This window comes from Castor canadensis, chromosome 13 (genome assembly GCF_047511655.1).
Source record: "Castor canadensis chromosome 13, mCasCan1.hap1v2, whole genome shotgun sequence".
Classification (NCBI taxonomy): Eukaryota; Metazoa; Chordata; class Mammalia; order Rodentia; family Castoridae; genus Castor; species Castor canadensis.
The window spans coordinates 32,433,380-32,440,622 of record NC_133398.1 but is presented as its reverse complement, the minus strand read 5'-3'; the positions used below and the strand labels follow the sequence as shown (position 1 = coordinate 32,440,622).

The window sequence follows — 7,243 nt, the reverse complement described above, 5'->3', positions numbered from 1 at the left end:
CTTTGGAGTTTAATTGTTTGAATTCTTTATACAGTAAGCTCACCTTATTTGTAGATTTATTATGCACAGTTTTGACCAAGTCTGGTATTATATCAAAAGAAATTTCACAAACAAAAGTTTTAAATTCCCACACCCTCATGATGCAGCTCAGTTGATATGGAGATGCTCTCAGTCAGTTCTGTGTTAACATCAGTTGTGTTTAAATCATTGTGTGATCAGCTGAGTGTTTCCTTGCCTTAATTTTGTAATATTATGCCTCCAAAAAAGCAAATGGTGCCTCCTCCCCCAAAAGCAAGGTAAAAGTTACTGTGCTTAATTTAAATGATAAAGTGATATTTTAGACTCTTGGATGGACAGAGGGAAGCACTATGGGACTAGGTACGGCGTAAGTCGTGATGGGTCCTTGGTGGCATGATTGCTTTTACTGACTGCTGTCTTACAGTACAGAGGCCTGGGACATCAAGATTCTGGGGTTGTAGGTATTCAATTGGCTCATTTTGGTAATTCAGTAATCAGCGAATGAGTCAGCGTCACGTACCAGGCAGGAAAAGTTCAAAGGTTTTGAGGCAGTCACTGGCTCCCCAAATTCAGAAGGAAACAATAAAGAAAAATAACCAAATGTATAGAAAAATGGAAAGCTCTTGTAAGTTATCAAAGCTTATTTGAATTTTTTCTTAAAGCAGAAAGATAGTGGTTGGAGAGTGATTCTAGATGTGTTGTATGCTTTTATCTTAAACCCAACATTTGTAATTATGAAGATACAAGTTGTCAGGTCTGGAAATTTCAGTATTCCAGTCATGGGGAAATGATTGTCTTTTCCTGGGGTTAATCTTTTCCACTTGAAGACTGCAATTTTGTGCACAGTTCCTTGTCCTTAGCATACAATGATAGTTTTATAATCTCATCCCGCTTGGTCACAGTGCCTCTGCAGCGGAACCGACAATGCACTGAATAGACTTAAATAAAGATCTGCTGACTGCACAGTAGAAAATGATTAATAGCAAAACAGCCAGATCCGCCCAAAGTGATTGCACCATAGCTCATCTTCTCAGTTTCTCACATTTTTTATTAAAACGGTAGATTAATTTTTCTGCTTTCACAGCTTCTTCAGTGTAAAGTGATGCGTTTCTTGCCTGGCAGCTGCAGCAGCCTGTAGTTACGAAGTTGAGTTCCTATTACTGTGTGTGTGTGTATGTGTGTATGTGTGAATGGATGGATGAGGGTGTGTGTGTTCCTGCATGTGCTATAACACAAAAGTTCTTGACCGGGTATTAGGAAACCAGGCTTATTTTTTTGCTTCCTGTCCTCATGATCCAGGTGACTTCATGAAAATCTCAGCCTTGTTGATGTTTTAAATTTTGCAACAGCACCATATCTTTACCTTCCTCACAGCTGTGTGATAGCACTTGGTCGTGTTGCTGGGTGAAACAGTGAGACTATAGTGCAATGGTTAGGATTACGAGTGCTGAACTCAAACAGGTCCTGTTTTGAATCCTGATCTTGCCATTTACTCTTTGTGTGACTATGGAGAAATTACTTCGCGGTTCAGACACAATTTGTTTATTTGGTGGAATGTGGCTACTGTGAGCTTCAAGTGAGACTGTATCTGTGCCAGAAAATCAACATTTTCCAACAAGGTGACAACTTGTCTTCTAGCAATTATAAATCTTGATGCTCTTTCAACATAAGATAAAACCTGGTAATACATATGACTTGAATTTTAATCATTACCTTTCTGGTTCAAGAGAGAATTCAGAAGAGATCTGTTAAACACCTTAACAGGTAGAGTTGAAATTTTAGGTATGTGGCACTGGCCCTTTCTTTATATCTTGTCTGCCTTTTTCTTCAAGGAATTCTTGGGGTCCACAGTAAGTCTTAGTAACTGCCATTAGAGGCTTTTAGGTAACCCTGTGCTGGCTGTCAGTATGGCATTCAATGTAATCAGTGAATAGAAGATGTTTTTGGTGCTAAAGTTTCCCAAATTTTATATTGGAATAGAAATTCTATCCTCTAAATGTGTTGCTACAAAGCATAGGCTCTTGAACTCACAGAAAGCCTATCTGACACTTCATTTGTGGGCCATATTATGTTTTAGGTATTTTCCTGATTACTAAACCCTGGTATTACAGATTAATATTATACCGAATCTGAAGGCCAAGATTCTTGAATGGAATTATAGATTTATGAAGGAAAGCCTATGGTTTTCTGTCTTGTAGAGATCTAATTTTCTCTTTGAAGATCTAATCAGAGATCTAATTATAGACCATCAAAGAGAAAGGAGATCCCTAGGTATTTGGAAGGAAGAAAAATCCCATTTTTAATTATAATGAAAATTATACATAACTTGTGAATTTAGGTGGAAAGGTGAGGGGACTTTTCTGTCTCTCCATAAGACTACTGTCCAATGAACTCTCTCCATAAATGCTTGCAATAAAGTTTGCCAGGCTTTTAAATCTCCATTGATCTGCACAAAAGTGCTCTGACTCTTCCATCCAAACTTGTGTTTTTATCCAGAGCATCATAACCCCATACACAGAAGAAGCTACCCAAGTCAGAAACCTCAACAGCTTCTCATCTTATTTAACTTCTCCCTTTATATTCAATCAGCCAGATCCCATTGCTTCTGCATCTTATGTTTCTCCAAATTGTTCGTGTTTCTCTATTTTTACAGTACATTCTTTTGTTTTTTCTTTCTTTTATTTTGTTATTTTTACATTTACATACATGTATATAAATTGTTTGGGCCACCTTCCCACTCCTCCCACCTCCCACCCTTTTCTGGGCAGAACCTGTTCCACCCTCTTGTTTTCCGATTTTGTTGAAGAGAAAACCTAAGAGACAATAAGAAAGACAGTGTTTTTGCTAGTTTGAGGTAAAGATAGCTATACATAGATTCCTAGCATTGTTTCCATGCACTTGTGTATTGCTACCCATGTTGGTTCATCTCTGCCAGACCTCTTCACTACTTCCTGGTCCCCTTCCATAGTGCCCTCTGCCAGTTTAAGATTACTTTATTCACTCCTCTACCGTGATCACATAACCACATTCAAGTTTTAGGTTTCCTTCCCTTTTCTTTTTCCTCCCATGCACATTCTCCCCTTAGTGTGCGACCCATGTCCAGTAATATTACTGCATTTGTTTTAGGTCTATAATCCACATAAGAGGGAGAACATGCGATTTTTGGCCTTCTGAGCCTGGCTAACTTTGCTTACGAGGATGTTCTCCAGTTCCATCTATTTACTCACAAATAACAAAATTTCATTCTTTGTGGCTGAGTAAAATTCCATTGTGTATAAATACCACATTTTCTTAAACCATTTGTCAGTAGTGGGGCATCTTGGTGGTTTCTATAGCTTGGCTATTGTAAATAGTGCTGCAATAATCATGGGTGTGCAGGTGCCTTTGTAATAACTTTAGTCGCATTCCTTCAGGTATATCCCTAGGAGTCACCACTACTTTCTTCATTCAGGCCAGTGGTCTCCAGAGTGTGGTATGTGCATTCAGAGATGTGTGTCAGATGGCCTGATGGGATGCAAGAAGAAAATATTAGAGCTTCTGTTTCTATTATTTTATCTCATTTTTTTATTTGTTTTTTGTTTTACTTATTAGTATAATGTACATTTGTAATTGCATACATACATAAATGAACACAAATGACGATGCCTTGCTGAAGAGTATGTGATCAAAACATTTAGGCACAAGTGGTTTAGGGCCCCACTGATTTTTACCTGGTATCTTACAATAGCCTGCTAACTTGATAAGTTTCACTTTCTTCCAAACCAATCCAAAGTACTGATGCTAGATATTTACGTGTTACTTAAATACAATCTAATCATGTCCCTCTCTTGATTTAAAACCTTCATTGGTTCCCAGTTTTCTCCTTTAGCTCTCTCTAGCCATTTGATGCTTTGCCTCTAAGCTCTAGCCAGACTGAGTCACTTTTTCTCCAAACATGCCACTCTCTCCTTTCCTCTGCTCTGGAATTTTAGACATGCTCATTCCTTTGTCTGGAGAGCTCTCTTTGTCGTCAGTTCAGTTTTATCTCTCCTAAGATTGGCCTTTCCTACATGTTTCAGATCTCAGAGTGGCTGTCATTTTAACTACAAACTTCCCTAGCCACCTAAATTATGCTAACTAACACAATATCATTTATATATATATTTAATTTTCTGCCTTTTTATCTCTCTCCTTGTCTAAGCAGTAAGCATCGTTTTCCCACCGCTTTATCCCTGGGGCATAGCACAGTGCTCTGCAAATACAGCTGAAATTTTTGCTGAGTGAATAAATTCATTCATATTGCCATCATCTCAGGCAACAGTACAGTTTTCATGATCCATCTATTCTCCAAGACATATTCCAAATGTCCATTTATTCAATATTTGTTTTGGGCTAAACAGGGAGACTTTTATGTAAGAATGTTTTCTGCCATTAGAACTAGCCTCCATTTAATGAGGAACTTTTCCAGTTCCCCAAAATAGAAGCTTGCATTGCTGCTTTCAGAAATTATTTATATTTTCTCCAATTTGCCATGAAAAAGAATGTACGCAATTGTCTATTATTTCTTTTTCTAAGATATAGCAATTTTTTTTGCATTTTGAACAAAAGGCATTGCTAATCTCTTTTCTTCCTTGTATTCATGGAAAGCAGTAAAAAGCAAACAGAAAGTATATGTGATTTGTTTTCTCAACAGTGATTGTTATTTAGAATTAAGGCTATTTCATCATTTTCACTGCATTTGTAATATGGTACTTGATGGTGGTTGTTATGTTAGCAAAGGAAACTGCCAGGTATGAATAGTCATAAAAAGAGTGTGTTCATGATGAGGAAATTAGTTATCTAATAAAAATATGTCTTAAGTCTAATATAGGTTCTTGGAGGTCTCAATGCAAAGATTTTGAAGTTTACACCATGAGCAGAGTCCGTCCACATTATGAGAGACAAAATCAGCAAACACAATATCTGGTCACATTTTGATGTTCAAGTTATTTATAGTCTGTCAGAGTCTTCAAATGTTTTAAGGTATCTTATAAGAATCCATATACAGTAGTGAGATAAAATAAATTGAAAATAAGAATGAGGCTCTTCCTGTCTCCATCATGGCCCAGGATCAAGGTGGAAAAGAGAACCCCATGCGGGAACTTTGCATCCACAAGCTCTGCCTCAACATTGGTGATGGGGAGAGTGGAGACAGACTGACCCGGGCAGCCAAGGTGTTGGAGCAGCTCACAGACCAGACCCCTGTGTTTTACGAAGCCAGGTACACTGTCAGATCCTTTGGCATTAAAAGAAATGAAAAGATTGCTGTCCACTGCATGGTCCGTGGGGCCAAGGCAGAAGAAATCCTGAAGAAAGGTCTAAAGGTGTGGGAATATGAATTAAGAAAAACAACTTCTCAGATACTGGAAACTTTGGTTTTGGGATCCAGGAGCACATTGATCTGGGGATCAAATACGACCCAAGCATTGGTATCTATGGCCTGGACTTCTACGTGGTGCTGGGTGGGCCAGGTTTCAGCATCGTAGACGAGAAGCACAGGACAGGCTACACTGGGGCCAAACAGGATCAATAAAGTGGAGGCTGTGCGCTGGTTCCAGCAGAAGTATGATGGGATCATCCTTCCTAGCAAGTAAATTCCCATTTCTAGCCAAAAAGACCAATAAAATGTTTTCAGTGAAAAAAAAAATAGTAATGAAAAATGAGGCAAAAAGGGAAAATAAAGATAGAGAAGTACAATGGAGCCTGGAATCACCTTAGTACAAAACGACAGGCCATGAAATGTTATGCACTGGTCAGGGAGAGCTAAAGGTTGGGTTGAAACTTCCTGAAGGGAAGTGTTAGAAAGGAACATGATCCTCTATGCAGTTCATGGTGAAGCCAATAAAATAAGACCTTGCTCCATAGAGATTTATAGAGAGGTCATTTTGAGATCTAGTTAACAATATCCTCAATATTATTTTTTTCCAAAAACTGTGTTAAAATACATACAACATAAAAATTTATCATTTAACTATTTTCAAATGTACAACTGAGGCCTGTAGGTGCTTTCACATTATTGTGCAATCATAACAAATATGTACTTCCAGAACTTTTTCACCAAATGAAAACCCCATACCCTTTGAATAGTCACTCCACTGGTAACCACAATTGGCTTTTTGTCTCAACAACACTCTTGTTATAGACGTGATAAACAGTTTCAAAACGCTATATACTATAGTGGTACAGATAGAAGGAGGGGGTTGCACACCATTTTTGTATTTAGGCTCAAGTCTTTTATAATTCTGATTACCTAAAAAAACTGATTTGGAAGAACAGAGAAAAGACAGCTTTCCTTAATATGAAGTCACCAGGAGGAAAACCTGGGAGAGTTACTTTATCTAAGTGGTTGGGTTTGGAAGAATTTATACAGAGAGCTATTCACTATGCTTGTTAGTTTGGAGACTAAGTAAGGCTTGGATTAAGATTGTTGAGGAGCAATTTATAGGTAAGAGTTATCTAAATTTGACAGCCTGAAGGGTTAACTGAATTCTTGCCCTTGGTAAGGGTGATCCAGGTGAGGAAGAGAGGAAGCCAAGTTGTTTTCCATGAAAGAAAAAGAAGCAGAAGTGAAAATTTGGAGAGATGGAGATGAAAAAAGTGAGACTCAGTCCTTGGGAGTAAATTCAGATAAGCAAGGTTTTGAAGGATAGATAGTGGTTAGGAACTTTAAAATCAGCATGGGACATAACCAATTTGTAATTTGAGTTCTGTAATTCTTACTTACAGTGTGCCAAAAAGAAAGATTAATTGATTTTGCTTTGTTTCATTATTGAATTCATGTTGGAATAAATGAGTAAGAGTAGGCATTTGAGTCTAAACAAGTAACATAAGTCAAACTATGGAAAGTTTACACTTTGGGTACACTCAGAATTATCTTTCTTTTTTGTCTTTTATTTCCACCATATGTACAGTCATTTGATGACTATTGTTTGCTTGATATCTTCATTGTTTTTACCCATCACTTCTCTTTTGTTCTCATATTGTGATCCTCATTCAAGCCCTTGTGTCTGGTTGACTATTGGAACTTTGGAGTTTTTCCACTGGTCTTCCATCTTTCCAGCTTGTGACCAACTAATTCTTTCATCACACTGATTCCAGGTTACTTAGGTCACTCTGATCATACCATTTTTCTCATAAGGTGTCAACATAAGAAATAAGTATAGTTGGCTCTTTGTAGCCACAGGCTCTCTGTCTGCAAATCCAGTCA

At 37.7% G+C, this 7,243-nt stretch overlaps 1 pseudogene; it reads left to right on the top strand.

Annotated features, from left to right (window-relative positions):
- Nucleotides 1-5,096: 5,096 nt before the first annotated feature.
- Nucleotides 5,097-5,630, top strand: LOC141415635 (large ribosomal subunit protein uL5-like; annotated as a pseudogene).
- Nucleotides 5,631-7,243: the final 1,613 nt, after the last annotated feature.